Source organism: Denticeps clupeoides, unplaced genomic scaffold, assembly GCF_900700375.1.
Source record: "Denticeps clupeoides unplaced genomic scaffold, fDenClu1.1, whole genome shotgun sequence".
Taxonomy (NCBI): Eukaryota; Metazoa; Chordata; class Actinopteri; order Clupeiformes; family Denticipitidae; genus Denticeps; species Denticeps clupeoides.
Genome location: NW_021630008.1, coordinates 15,444 through 30,061, shown reverse-complemented (window position 1 = coordinate 30,061; position 14,618 = coordinate 15,444). Strand labels below are relative to the sequence as shown.

Sequence of the window (14,618 nt, the reverse complement as noted above, 5' to 3'; positions counted from 1 at the left end):
GCGGGAGTTTTCACTCTTTGATATGTTTTCAAGCCCCTTTGGCTTAAAGTTCAAAATTTTCAAGCAGAGTTTGTGTACAGACAAACCAGCTGAAGAATGCCCAATCTTGTCTGATCTCAGAAGCTAAGAAGGCTTGGGCCTGGTTAGTACTTGGATAGGAGACTACCTGGGAATACCAGGTGCTGTAAGCTTTAACTATTGAAAAACTTTTAAAATGAAAGTATTTACATCGCTTTGTTAGCTTTTTTTGCCTTTTCTCCATCATAATTTGACAGCAAAGCGGGAGTTTTCACTCTTTGATATGTGTTCAAGCCCCTTTGGTTTAAAGTTCAAGATTTTCAAGCAGAGTTTGTGTACGGACAAACCAGCTGAAGAATGCCCAATCTTGTCTGATCTCAGAAGCTAAGAAGGCTTGGGCCTGGTTAGTACTTGGATGTGAGACTACCTGGGAATACCAGGTGCTGTAAGCTTTAACTATTGAAAAACTTTTAAAATGAAAGTATTTACTGGCTTTGTTAGCTTTTTTTGCCTTTTCTCCATCATAATTTGACAGTAAAGCGGGAGTTTTCGCACTTTGTAATGTTTTCAAAGCCCTTTTGTTTAAAGTCCAAGATTTTCAAGCAGAGTTTGCTTACGGACATGCCAGCTCAAGATTGCCCAATCTTGTCTGATCTCAGAAGCTAAGAAGGCTTGGGCCTGGTTACTACTTGGATGGGAGACTACGTGGGAATGCCAGGTGCTGTAAGCTTTAACTATTGTAAAACTTTTAAAATGAAAGTATTTACATCACTTTGTTAACTTTTTTTAAAGTAAGTTATGGAGTATTTTCTTTCTTTGATATGTTTTCCCGCCTTTTTTTTTTTTTTTTTTTTTTTTTAAACTTCTCTTCAGGTTTCTTTTTCTGTGCGTGCTCTACTACGATCATTCACAGGCTTGGCTATGGAGTGGGGTGGAGCTGAATCAATTAGGTGGGGTTTTCCAGCCCTCGGCCTTTAGGTGCTACGCACCCTGATGTCAGTTTAATATCTGATACGTCATATTAAGCGGATTTTTAGAACAGGGAGTCGGCAATAGGGCCTGCTCCATCCGCTCCATTCATCGACCCAGTATTGCATTGCCTCTAGAAGGTGTGCACTTTATTTGTTGTATTGCAAATAAAAGCTTACCACTCCAACTTTTTGCCTTTTCTTCATGATAATTTGACAGTAAAGCGGGAGTTTTCACTCTTTGATAAGTTTTCAAGCCCCTTTGACTTAAAGTTCAAAATTTTCAAGCAGAGTTTGTGTACAGACAAACCAGCTGAAGAATGCCCAATCTTGTCTGATCTCAGAAGCTATGAAGGCTTGGGCCTGGTTAGTACTTGGATGGGAGACTACCTGGGAATACCTGGTGCTGTAAGCTTTAACTATTGAAAAACTTTTAAAATGAAAGTATTTACATGGCTTTGTTAGCTTTTTTTGCCTTTTCTCCATCATAATTTGACAGTAAAGCGGGAGTTTTCACTCTTTGATATGTGTTCAAGCCCCTTTGGTTTAAAGTTCAAGATTTTCAAGCAGAGTTTGTGTACGGACAAACCAGCTGAAGAATGCCCAATCTTGTCTGATCTCAGAAGCTAAGAAGGCTTGGGCCTGCTTAGTACTTGGATGGGAGACTACCTGGGAATACCAGGTGCTGTAAGCTTTAACTATTGAAAAACTTTTAAAATGAAAGTATTTACATGGCTTTGTTAGCTTTTTTTGCCTTTTCTCCATCATAATTTGACAGTAAAGCGGGAGTTTTCACTCTTTGATATGTGTTCAAGCCCCTTTGGTTTAAAGTTCAAGATTTTCAAGCAGAGTTTGTGTACGGACAAACCAGCTGAAGAATGCCCAATCTTGTCTGATCTCAGAAGCTAAGAAGGCTTGGGCCTGTTTAGTACTTGGATAGGAGACTACCTGGGAATACCAGGTGCTGTAAGCTTTAACTATTGAAAAACTTTTAAAATGAAAGTATTTACATCGCTTTGTTAGCTTTTTTTGCCTTTTCTCCATCATAATTTGACAGCAAAGCGGGAGTTTTCACTCTTTGATATGTGTTCAAGCCCCTTTGGTTTAAAGTTCAAGATTTTCAAGCAGAGTTTGTGTACGGACAAACCAGCTGAAGAATGCCCAATCTTGTCTGATCTCAGAAGCTAAGAAGGCTTGGGCCTGGTTAGTACTTGGATGTGAGACTACCTGGGAATACCAGGTGCTGTAAGCTTTAACTATTGAAAAACTTTTAAAATGAAAGTATTTACGGCTTTGTTAGCTTTTTTTGCCTTTTCTCCATCATAATTTGACAGTAAAGCGGGAGTTTTCGCACTTTGTAATGTTTTCAAAGCCCTTTTGTTTAAAGTCCAAGATTTTCAAGCAGAGTTTGCTTACGGACATGCCAGCTCAAGATTGCCCAATCTTGTCTGATCTCAGAAGCTAAGAAGGCTTGGGCCTGGTTACTACTTGGATGGGAGACTACGTGGGAATGCCAGGTGCTGTAAGCTTTAACTATTGTAAAACTTTTAAAATGAAAGTATTTACATCACTTTGTTAACTTTTTTTAAAGTAAGTTATGGAGTATTTTCTTTCTTTGATATGTTTTCCCGCCTTTTTTTTTTTTTTTTTTTTTTTAAACTTCTCTTCAGGTTTCTTTTTCTGTGCGTGCTCTACTACGATCATTCACAGGCTTGGCTATGGAGTGGGGTGGAGCTGAATCAATTAGGTGGGGTTTTCCAGCCCTCGGCCTTAAGGTGCTACGCACCCTGATGTCAGTTTAATATCTGATACGTCATATTAAGCGGATTTTTAGAACAGGGAGTCGGCAATAGGGCCTGCTCCATCCGCTCCATTCATCGACCCAGTATTGCATTGCCTCTAGAAGGTGTGCACTTTATTTGTTGTATTGCAAATAAAAGCTTACCACTCCAACTTTTTGCCTTTTCTTCATGATAATTTGACAGTAAAGCGGGAGTTTTCACTCTTTGATATGTGTTCAAGCCCCTTTGGCTTAAAGTTCAAAATTTTCAAGCAGAGTTTGTGTACAGACAAACCAGCTGAAGAATGCCCAATCTTGTCTGATCTCAGAAGCTATGAAGGCTTGGGCCTGGTTAGTACTTGGATGGGAGACTACCTGGGAATACCATGGTGCTGTAAGCTTTAACTATTGAAAAACTTTTAAAATGAAAGTATTTACATGGCTTTGTTAGCTTTTTTTGCCTTTTCTCCATCATAATTTGACAGTAAAGCGGGAGTTTTCACTCTTTGATATGTGTTCAAGCCCCTTTGGTTTAAAGTTCAAGATTTTCAAGCAGAGTTTGTGTACGGACAAACCAGCTGAAGAATGCCCAATCTTGTCTGATCTCAGAAGCTAAGAAGGCTTGGGCCTGCTTAGTACTTGGATGGGAGACTACCTGGGAATACCAGGTGCTGTAAGCTTTAACTATTGAAAAACTTTTAAAATGAAAGTATTTACATGGCTTTGTTAGCTTTTTTTGCCTTTTCTCCATCATAATTTGACAGTAAAGCGGGAGTTTTCCCTCTTTGATATGTTTTCAAGCCCCTTTTGTTTAAAGTCAAGATTTTCAAGCAGAGTTTGCGTACGGACAAACCAGCTGAAGAATGCCCAATCTTGTCTGATCTCAGAAGCTAAGAAGGCTTGGGCCTGTTTAGTACTTGGATGGGAGACTACCTGGGAATACCAGGTGCTGTAAGCTTTAACTATTGTAAAACTTTTAAAATGAAAGTATTTACATCACTTTGTTAACTTTTTTTAAAGTAAGTTATGGAGTATTTTCTTTCTTTGATATGTTTTCCCCCCTTTTTTCTTTTTTTTTTTTTTTTTTTTTTTTAAACTTCTCTTCAGGTTTCTTTTTCTGTGCGTGCTCTACTACGATCATTCACAGGCTTGGCTATGGAGTGGGGTGGAGCTGAATCAATTAGGTGGGGTTTTCCAGCCCTCGGCCTTAAGGTGCTACGCACCCTGATGTCAGTTTAATATCTGATACGTCATATTAAGCGGATTTTTAGAACAGGGAGTCGGCAATAGGGCCTGCTCCATCCGCTCCATTCATCGACCCAGTATTGCATTGCCTCTAGAAGGTGTGCACTTTATTTGTTGTATTGCAAATAAAAGCTTACCACTCCAACTTTTTTTTCTTTTCTCCATTGATAATTTGACAGTAAAGCGGGAGTTTTCACTCTTTGATATGTTTTCAAGCCCCTTTGGCTTAAAGTTCAAAATTTTCAAGCAGAGTTTGTGTACAGACAAACCAGCTGAAGAATGCCCAATCTTGTCTGATCTCAGAAGCTAAGAAGGCTTGGGCCTGGTTAGTACTTGGATAGGAGACTACCTGGGAATACCAGGTGCTGTAAGCTTTAACTATTGAAAAACTTTTAAAATGAAAGTATTTACATGGCTTTGTTAGCTTTTTTTGCCTTTTCTCCATCATAATTTGACAGTAAAGCGGGAGTTTTCACTCTTTGATATGTGTTCAAGCCCCTTTGGTTTAAAGTTCAAGATTTTCAAGCAGAGTTTGTGTACGGACAAACCAGCTGAAGAATGCCCAATCTTGTCTGATCTCAGAAGCTAAGAAGGCTTGGGCCTGGTTAGTACTTGGATGTGAGACTACCTGGGAATACCAGGTGCTGTAAGCTTTAACTATTGAAAAACTTTTAAAATGAAAGTATTTACATGGCTTTGTTAGCTTTTTTTGCCTTTTCTCCATCATAATTTGACAGTAAAGCGGGAGTTTTCGCACTTTGTAATGTTTTCAAAGCCCTTTTGTTTAAAGTCCAAGATTTTCAAGCAGAGTTTGCTTACGGACATGCCAGCTCAAGATTGCCCAATCTTGTCTGATCTCAGAAGCTAAGAAGGCTTGGGCCTGGTTACTACTTGGATGGGAGACTACGTGGGAATGCCAGGTGCTGTAAGCTTTAACTATTGTAAAACTTTTAAAATGAAAGTATTTACATCACTTTGTTAACTTTTTTTAAAGTAAGTTATGGAGTATTTTCTTTCTTTGATATGTTTTCCCGCCTTTTTTTTTTTTTTTTTTTTTTTTTAAACTTCTCTTCAGGTTTCTTTTTCTGTGCGTGCTCTACTACGATCATTCACAGGCTTGGCTATGGAGTGGGGTGGAGCTGAATCAATTAGGTGGGGTTTTCCAGCCCTCGGCCTTAGGTGCTACGCACCCTGATGTCAGTTTAATATCTGATACGTCATATTAAGCGGATTTTTAGAACAGGGAGTCGGCAATAGGGCCTGCTCCATCCGCTCCATTCATCGACCCAGTATTGCATTGCCTCTAGAAGGTGTGCACTTTATTTGTTGTATTGCAAATAAAAGCTTACCACTCCAACTTTTTGCCTTTTCTCCATGATAATTTGACAGTAAAGCGGGAGTTTTCACTCTTTGATATGTTTTCAAGCCCCTTTGGCTTAAAGTTCAAGATTTTCAAGCAGAGTTTGTGTACAGACAAACCAGCTGAAGAATGCCCAATCTTGTCTGATCTCAGAAGCTAAGAAGGCTTGGGCCTGGTTAGTACTTGGATGGGAGACTACCTGGGAATACCATGTGCTGTAAGCTTTAACTATTGAAAAACTTTTAAAATGAAAGTATTTACATGGCTTTGTTAGCTTTTTTTTGCCTTTTCTCCATCATAATTTGACAGTAAAGCGGGAGTTTTCACTCTTTGATATGTGTTCAAGCCCCTTTGGTTTAAAGTTCAAGATTTTCAAGCAGAGTTTGTGTACGGACAAACCAGCTGAAGAATGCCCAATCTTGTCTGATCTCAGAAGCTAAGAAGGCTTGGGCCTGGTTAGTACTTGGATGGGAGACTACCTGGGAATACCAGGTGCTGTAAGCTTTAACTATTGAAAAACTTTTAAAATGACAGTATTTACATGGCTTTGTTAGCTTTTTTTTCCTTTTCTCCATCATAATTTCACAGTAAAGCGTGAGTTTTCGCACTTTGTAATGTTTTCAAAGCCCTTTTGTTTAAAGTCCAAGATTTTCAAGCAGAGTTTGCTTACGGACATGCCAGCTCAAGATTGCCCAATCTTGTCTGATCTCAGAAGCTAAGAAGGCTTGGGCCTGGTTACTACTTGGATGGGAGACTACGTGGGAATGCCAGGTGCTGTAAGCTTTAACTATTGTAAAACTTTTAAAATGAAAGTATTTACATCACTTTGTTAACTTTTTTTAAAGTAAGTTATGGAGTATTTTCTTTCTTCGATATGTTTTCCCGCCTTTTTTTTTTTTTTTTTTTTTTTTTTTTTTTAAACTTCTCTTCAGGTTTCTTTTTCTGTGCATGCTCTACTACGATCATTCACAGGCTTGGCTATGGAGTGGGGTGGAGCTGAATCAATTAGGTGGGGTTTTCCAGCCCTCGGCCTTAAGGTGCTACGCACCTTGATGTCAGTTTAATATCTGATACGTCATATTAAGCGGATTTTTAGAACAGGGAGTCGGCAATAGGGCCTGCTCCATCCGCTCCATTCATCGACCCAGTATTGCATTGCCTCTAGAAGGTGTACACTTTATTTGTTGTATTGCAAATAAAAGCATACCACTCCAACTTTTTGCCTTTTCTCCATGATAATTTGACAGTAAAGCGGGAGTTCTCACTCTTTGATATGTTTTCAAGCCCCTTTGGCTTAAAGTTCAAGATTTTCAAGCTGAGTTTGGGTACAGACAAACCAGCTGAAAAATGCCCAATCTTGTCTGATCTCAGAAGCTAAGAAGGCTTGGGCCTGGTTAGTACTTGGATGGGAGGCTACCTGGGAATACCAGGTGCTGTAAGCTTTAACTATTGAAAAACTTTTAAAATGAAATTATTTACATGGCTTTGTTATCTTTTTTTGCCTTTTCTCCATCATAATTTGACAGTAAAGCGGGAGTTCTCGCACTTTGTAATGTTTTCAAAGCCCTTTTGTTTAAAGTTCAAGATTTTCAAGCAGAGTTTGCTTACGGACATGCCAGCTGAAGAATGCCCAATCTTGTCTGATCTCAGAAGCTAAGAAGGCTTGGGCCTGGTTAGTACTTGGATGGGAGACTACCTGGGAATACCAAGTGCTGTAAGCTTTAACTATTGAAAAACTTTTAAAATGAAAGTATTTACATGGCTTTGTTAGCTTTTTTTGCCTTTTCTCCATCATAATTTGACAGTAAAGCGGGAGTTTTCGCACTTTGTAATGCTTTCAAAGCCCTTTTGTTTAAAGTCCAAGATTTTCAAGCAGAGTTTGCTTACGGACATGCCAGCTCAAGATTGCCCAATCTTGTCTGATCTCAGAAGCTAAGAAGGCTTGGGCCTGGTTAGTATTTGGATGGGAGACTACCTGGGAATACCAGGTGCTGTAAGCTTTAACTATTGAAAAACTTTTAAAATGAAATTATTTACATGGCTTTGTTAGCTTTTTTTGCCTTTTCTCCATCATAATTTGACAGTAAAGCGGGAGTTTTCGCACTTTGTAATGCTTTCAAAGCCCTTTTGTTTAAAGTCCAAGATTTTCATGCAGCGTTTGCTTACGGACATGCCAGCTGAAGAATGCCCAATCTTGTCTGATCTCAGAAGCTAAGAAGGCTTGGGCCTGGTTAGTACTTGGATGGGAGACTACCAGGGAATACCAGGTGCTGTAAGCTTTAACTATTGAAAAACTTTTAAAATGAAAGTATTTACATGGCTTTGTTAGCTTTTTTTGCCTTTTCTCCATCATAATTTCACAGTAAAGCGGGAGTTTTCGCACTTTGTAATGTTTTCAAAGCCCTTTTGTTTAAAGTCCAAGATTTTCAAGCAGAGTTTGCTTACGGACATGCCAGCTCAAGATTGCCCAATCTTGTCTGATCTCAGAAGCTAAGAAGGCTTGGGCCTGGTTACTACTTGGATGGGAGACTACGTGGGAATGCCAGGTGCTGTAAGCTTTAACTATTGTAAAACTTTTAAAATGAAAGTATTTACATCACTTTGTTAACTTTTTTTAAAGTAAGTTATGGAGTATTTTCTTTCTTCGATATGTTTTCCCGCCTTTTTTTTTTTTTTTTTTTTTTTTTTTTTTTTTAAACTTCTCTTCAGGTTTCTTTTTCTGTGCATGCTCTACTACGATCATTCACAGGCTTGGCTATGGAGTGGGGTGGAGCTGAATCAATTAGGTGGGGTTTTCCAGCCCTCGGCCTTAAGGTGCTACGCACCTTGATGTCAGTTTAATATCTGATACGTCATATTAAGCGGATTTTTAGAACAGGGAGTCGGCAATAGGGCCTGCTCCATCCGCTCCATTCATCGACCCAGTATTGCATTGCCTCTAGAAGGTGTACACTTTATTTGTTGTATTGCAAATAAAAGCATACCACTCCAACTTTTTGCCTTTTCTCCATGATAATTTGACAGTAAAGCGGGAGTTCTCACTCTTTGATATGTTTTCAAGCCCCTTTGGCTTAAAGTTCAAGATTTTCAAGCTGAGTTTGGGTACAGACAAACCAGCTGAAAAATGCCCAATCTTGTCTGATCTCAGAAGCTAAGAAGGCTTGGGCCTGGTTAGTACTTGGATGGGAGGCTACCTGGGAATACCAGGTGCTGTAAGCTTTAACTATTGAAAAACTTTTAAAATGAAATTATTTACATGGCTTTGTTATCTTTTTTTGCCTTTTCTCCATCATAATTTGACAGTAAAGCGGGAGTTCTCGCACTTTGTAATGTTTTCAAAGCCCTTTTGATTTAAAGTTCAAGATTTTCAAGCAGAGTTTGCTTACGGACATGCCAGCTGAAGAATGCCCAATCTTGTCTGATCTCAGAAGCTAAGAAGGCTTGGGCCTGGTTAGTACTTGGATGGGAGACTACCTGGGAATACCAGGTGCCTTAAGCTTTAACTATTGAAAAACTTTTAAAATGAAAGTATTTACATGGCTTTGTTAGCTTTTTTTGCCTTTTCTCCATCATAATTTGACAGTAAAGCGGGAGTTTTCGCACTTTGTAATGCTTTCAAAGCCCTTTTGTTTAAAGTCCAAGATTTTCAAGCAGAGTTTGCTTACGGACATGCCAGCTCAAGATTGCCCAATCTTGTCTGATCTCAGAAGCTAAGAAGGCTTGGGCCTGGTTAGTATTTGGATGGGAGACTACCTGGGAATACCAGGTGCTGTAAGCTTTAACTATTGAAAAACTTTTAAAATGAAATTATTTACATGGCTTTGTTAGCTTTTTTTGCCTTTTCTCCATCATAATTTGACAGTAAAGCGGGAGTTTTCGCACTTTGTAATGCTTTCAAAGCCCTTTTGTTTAAAGTCCAAGATTTTCAAGCAGCGTTTGCTTACGGACATGCCAGCTGAAGAATGCCCAATCTTGTCTGATCTCAGAAGCTAAGAAGGCTTGGGCCTGGTTAGTACTTGGATGGGAGACTACCTGGGAATACCAGGTGCTGTAAGCTTTAACTATTGAAAAACTTTTAAAATGAAAGTATTTACATGGCTTTGTTAGCTTTTTTTGCCTTTTCTCCATCATAATTTCACAGTAAAGCGGGAGTTTTCGCACTTTGTAATGTTTTCAAAGCTGTAGCGTCTGCGTAGGATCACAGATGGTTGATCTTCAAAGAACCTTTTAACCTTTGACATTTACATACCAATTACAACCCTGGACCCTCACTCTGATCGTCCCGTCTTCCCCCACTGTCACAAATGTAGCGTCTGCGTAGGATCATAGATGGTTGATCTTCAAAGAACCTTTTAACCTTTGACATTTACATACAAATTACAACCTGGACCCTCAGCCTGATTGTCCCGTCTGCCCCCACTGTCACCAAGACGATGCGAAGCAGACGGGGTCTGCAAACTGCTCATCGGGGCTCCAAGCTTCAAAGCATTCCAAAGACCTCCTGTCTGGCCCCACCTTCGCAATACACAATCACGCACACACTTAAAACATATTGTCTGTATCTTGTGCTAGGAATATGTGATTATAAGTGGATCCCGTATATGCACGCGTTGTGTGTACGTTCCCTTGTATGAATTATACTAGTTACAACTTTCTATTGTGCATTAGGTAAACTCTAATTACCTATAATTAAGTGTATAAGTGTATCTCTACTTTCCTACCTCCTAAAGGTCCCTTTCTTGGTGTCAGAAGGAACTTCTCTTTACTACTGGAACAGTGATGCATACCATGTGATCACAAAATACATCATACAATTTCTATAAGGTAGAAATTGTAACTGCAACAAACTACAGTCTCTCTCTGGACCAGCCCTAAAAAATTCCGGTCAGTTGTAAACCCAGACAAAGGGAACTTCTCCCGCCAAAATGTCACACTTGTGATTGGCTATTTAGGCCACATGATGGGCGTGCCAGAAAGCATTCAAAAAAGAGCGTCACACAGGCACGAATGCTCAGAACTTCTCTTCTTCCTTCCGAGACACCTCTTTCAACACTTTGACTCTTTGGAAAGTTTACCTTCAAGGAGGACCTCCAGCGCCAGGCCTAAGGATCGAAGATCGTGACCCTACCGCATCAGGACTCTTTTGCATGAAATAAGGACCAATGCAAGTAACTATTTAGATGCACGTTTAAACCCCTTTTTAAGGTGAACTTAAGAATTCTCTGGCGATTCTCATTAGGCTGTGGTAAATTGATGTGTAATACTGCCATTCTCTTTTCATCACTTTTCTTTACCCTGTATGTATATGTTTGTCTAATTGTTGTATGTTACCTATAGCCGTGTTTATTAAATTCTTTAAATTCACAATCGTTTGTTTCTGTGTGCTGCTCACATCTGGAGTCACTGAACGTTTGACCCTTTAAGTTTACATGCTAAATTACTGCTAGTACGCAGAGTGGGAAAGCTACCTTTCCTGACAAGAGGGGGGATAATCATTCCCAGAATTGATAAATAATTATATTATCTGCTCCGTGGACGGACAGATCAAGTAATTGTAACATTAATTCTGCTACAGCTTATTCCCAAATCTAGTCTAAATGTTTATTATTAATTATAACCAGTTATAATTAATTCTAGATATTTCCTCTTGAGCTAATTCGTTACATTTAATGGTGGAGAATGCGGGCACGTTCAAACTTATTTTGTGAGCAAACTCAGTAACAATCTTTTTGTGTTTTTATGCATGCTTAAAGTGAGGCAAGTCTCACTCTCGTGATTGGTTGGTTCAAGACCACCCCCATTACTGTACTTCAACAGCCATTGTCTGTTAAAGTACACAACCATTAGTTCATAATATTAAAATTGTGCTGTAAAGACGAAGAAATCTCTTTGCTGTACATTTTAATATTATCAGATCGCCTGTTGGAACGAAGAAATCTTCCTTCATCGCGATAAAGATTGATTTGAGCGACGTTCCTCTTGTCATCTTTTTTTTATAGGCCTTATTCGTAAATGAGAGCCCTAAATGCATTTGTGTAACAGGCAGCGAAGGAATCCTGCCCACACATTGCTGTGCAACTAACTGCATTTGTGTAAAAACAGCGAAGCAATCCTGTTTTTAATTTTTAGTGTGTAACAGGCAGCGAAGAAATCCTGCCACACACCCCTTTTGGTGCAGCTAAATTGCATTTGTTTTAAAGCAGCGAAGAATTCCTGTTTTTAATTGTTAATGTGTGAAAGGCAGCGAAGAAATCCTGCCACACCCTGTCTAACACTCCTAAATTCCAACTCCACCCCCTCTGTTCTAACCCTTGGGGCTCACCCACGCCACCTTGTGGCCGGTCTCAGTAGGTGGGTTTTCTTGGTTGGTTGGCCTAAGCCTGCCAGTTTATCTGAAAGGCTTAGTCTGACTCTTTGCCTCTTAACTTGATTCTTGTTATTACTGAGTCAAGCCTCTCCCTCTCCTGTTTAGATTTATTTAAATTTAGTCTAAACAGTGTTTGAATTTAAATTTAGAATCGATTTCTATATTCTACACCTGTGTGTTTACTTATAGGTAGTGCTCCCCCTCAATCCTATACCTCTCCTCTGTGTTTGGCGTATTTGTTTGTTTGTCTTCACCTGGTTTCTGTTTGTTTACCAAACCTTTGAGAATCATCAGGGAAGGCTGAGTAATAGATTGACGACCCAAGCTGTCAAAGTCTTAAGACTGTCATGCGGTCAAATCTAAGTACTATAGGCAGTCATTAACACTAGTAGGACTTGCATTGGTTTTGTTTTGTGCTGTCCCTCTCTCTCGCTCCCTTTCATCCCCTCTCTCGCCTAACCAGCAAGCCAACATGTCTCGATCATCCAGCCCTGAGGCCCACTGGGATCGTCTAGAAGTCTGGCTGAATGCCCTGACTAGCAATCTTCTTCATGAACCCACCGGGGACCTGCAGAACCTGAGCCAAGAGCAGATTGATGACAACCTGAGCATCTTGATGGCCCACGATCCGACGCAGGACTACAGCCACAAGGAGCTGGCCAAGATCACCGCGTCACTGGCTCACAACCTCCTCGGCCAGGCAAAGCTGAGCGAAGCAACGATCCACCACCAGGAACGACAGACTGCAGCACTAAAGCTTCAGGATGAGAGATCACAGAGGAATCTGACGCTCGTTCGGAGACAACTGGAGCAACTAACGCTGGAGACTCAGGACAGGACAGCACACAAACAGCACCCAGAGCTACAGGAGGAATTGGAGAGACTCCAGAACACCTTGACTGATCTCCGCGTGGACACAGCACACCGGGAAGAGCAGGAAAAGGACGCCAGAGAGGAGCTGAGTGAAAATCTCAACGAGGCTAAGACCCTCCTGATGAGAGCAGTGACTGAACTTAAAGAAAGAGAAGCATGGGCAAGGGCCTGTGAGGGCCACCTGCAAACTGCCCGGGCCGAGGTCAGTACTCTGTCCCAACAAAGAAACTACCTGAAAGATGAACTTGACACAGTTCGCAGAGAGCTCAAGCACTCATATAGACTGCACGATGACCCTAGAAGAGAGATGCACCCCGCAGAGTTTCCCCTAACCAGCAGCAAAAGGGAGGAGAGCCCAGTGCTCAGGACATCACCTGCCAGCATCCCAAACCCCCCGCCAGCAGCAAGGGGGTGGGAACCCTCTCAAAGACTACATTCCAGTCATGGCGTGTCAACCAAAGAACTGGATAAGCTGGCGAGGAACATTCCTATTTTCACTCCCAACCCTGCAGGAGGCCATGATGTCCACTCATACCTCGATGATGTGGACTTCCACTTGCAAACTGTTGCTAACGTTACCACACGCGACAGGCTTTATCTGCTCAGAATCACTGCTAGCCGTGAGGTGCGCAGTTTCCTGGACCGACAGCCAGAGAGCGTCAAAATGGATCATCAGCAACTGCAGCAAGCGCTAATCAGGGAGTTCTCTGACCCAGAGTCAGAGCATGGACTGATCACTGCCATGGACCTTAAACAGGGCAGACAGGAAACCACGCAAGCCTACTACAACAGACTCCGACAGGCCTACTTCGGAGCACGCAACGAGCCAGGAATGGAGGACGATTTCAATTTCAGATCCCTGTTCCTCCGGAACCTGCACCCCACAGTAAGTCACTATCTGGGGGTTCTGGCATGCCCACGGACGATGTCCACCCAACAGCTGAGAGACTTGGCCCACAAGGCCTTCGCCAAACAAAGAGCTGTTTCGGAAAAGACAGCGAAAACCCACACCATCTATCCTGTCTCCACTCAGAGTGCAGAACTCACTCTAGAGGGCGCCGAGCAAAGCCACCATGACAACAGATGGTCACGAACCTTTCCAGCCAACAGGGGGCAGCGTGGACATGACGGGGCCCGACACAAACACCAAACTGGTCATTCCGGAAGATCCTGGGACAGGTCACAACCACCCTCCAACCCAAGGGATGAAGCCACATGGGAAGGAAAGAGACGACCCAGAAGGAGCCAATTTTCAGCAACACAAGCGTCAAGATCAGATTGGCAGCAGCCGAACCCTTCTCAACACTCTCTGGATCAGTCCAGATTTAAATCACCAGCAGGACCAAACTGGGAAGCCACATCTGAAGCAGCAGAGATTATGAGAGTTTTGAAGGAACTCCTCCAGGAAAGGCACCACAGGGGGGACAAAAAGGATGAGTCAGATCAGGCATGACTAAGCGTGCAGTCTGACCCTATCACCCAATCAAAGTCCCCTCAACATAATCCTCCCAACCAACTCAAACATAATCCTCTGCTGACCACAGAACGAGAGGCCCCACCACCAGGTGATGACATCACGCGACCACCGCAGATGATTACAGAACCACCAGAGCCAGCCAATTTCCAGCATCACGCCTCAAGCCAGGACCTTGATGTACCTGGGAGTGCTGTCTTGGTGGTCTGCCTTCCGGAAGAGTCACGTGAGACCGGTCCTGACTGCTTACCGATCACCACGCAAGCCCCAATGCCAAGACTGTTGGGGAACCTAATTGAAAGGGGGGTGGCCAAGAAACTCTACCTGACCACCACTTTGGAGGCTGTGTTGAAGCTAGAGGCCCTGGTGGACACAGGAGCAGACCTGACTCTGATGTCAGCCCAGCTTTTCGACAGACTTCAGATTGCTGCCAAGAGACAGAATCGAACTCTCGAATATAAGAACTGTGTGCTGAACGTACAATCATACAGCCAAAATGATGTACAACTAGAACAACTAGCTCCCATTCACCT

General features: G+C 41.7%; 18 pseudogenes; all 18 read left to right on the top strand.

The window, feature by feature from the left end:
• The first annotated feature begins 72 nt into the window (after positions 1–72).
• Positions 73–191, top strand: LOC114780121 (uncharacterized; annotated as a pseudogene).
• A 438-nt stretch (positions 192–629) lies between these two features.
• LOC114780143 (uncharacterized) lies at positions 630–748 on the top strand (annotated as a pseudogene).
• A 1,092-nt stretch (positions 749–1,840) lies between these two features.
• LOC114780131 (uncharacterized) lies at positions 1,841–1,959 on the top strand (annotated as a pseudogene).
• A 437-nt stretch (positions 1,960–2,396) lies between these two features.
• Positions 2,397–2,515, top strand: LOC114780142 (uncharacterized; annotated as a pseudogene).
• A 1,090-nt stretch (positions 2,516–3,605) lies between these two features.
• LOC114780130 (uncharacterized) lies at positions 3,606–3,724 on the top strand (annotated as a pseudogene).
• Positions 3,725–4,266: 542 nt separating this feature from the next.
• Positions 4,267–4,385, top strand: LOC114780120 (uncharacterized; annotated as a pseudogene).
• Positions 4,386–4,824: 439 nt separating this feature from the next.
• Positions 4,825–4,943, top strand: LOC114780141 (uncharacterized; annotated as a pseudogene).
• An 813-nt stretch (positions 4,944–5,756) lies between these two features.
• On the top strand, positions 5,757–5,875 carry LOC114780123 (uncharacterized; annotated as a pseudogene).
• Positions 5,876–6,035: 160 nt separating this feature from the next.
• On the top strand, positions 6,036–6,154 carry LOC114780139 (uncharacterized; annotated as a pseudogene).
• Positions 6,155–6,694: 540 nt separating this feature from the next.
• Positions 6,695–6,813, top strand: LOC114780145 (uncharacterized; annotated as a pseudogene).
• Positions 6,814–6,973: 160 nt separating this feature from the next.
• On the top strand, positions 6,974–7,092 carry LOC114780146 (uncharacterized; annotated as a pseudogene).
• Positions 7,093–7,252: 160 nt separating this feature from the next.
• Positions 7,253–7,371, top strand: LOC114780119 (uncharacterized; annotated as a pseudogene).
• A 160-nt stretch (positions 7,372–7,531) lies between these two features.
• On the top strand, positions 7,532–7,650 carry LOC114780140 (uncharacterized; annotated as a pseudogene).
• A 160-nt stretch (positions 7,651–7,810) lies between these two features.
• LOC114780138 (uncharacterized) lies at positions 7,811–7,929 on the top strand (annotated as a pseudogene).
• Positions 7,930–8,471: 542 nt separating this feature from the next.
• On the top strand, positions 8,472–8,590 carry LOC114780144 (uncharacterized; annotated as a pseudogene).
• A 161-nt stretch (positions 8,591–8,751) lies between these two features.
• On the top strand, positions 8,752–8,870 carry LOC114780122 (uncharacterized; annotated as a pseudogene).
• Positions 8,871–9,030: 160 nt separating this feature from the next.
• On the top strand, positions 9,031–9,149 carry LOC114780147 (uncharacterized; annotated as a pseudogene).
• A 160-nt stretch (positions 9,150–9,309) lies between these two features.
• LOC114780118 (uncharacterized) lies at positions 9,310–9,428 on the top strand (annotated as a pseudogene).
• Positions 9,429–14,618: the final 5,190 nt, after the last annotated feature.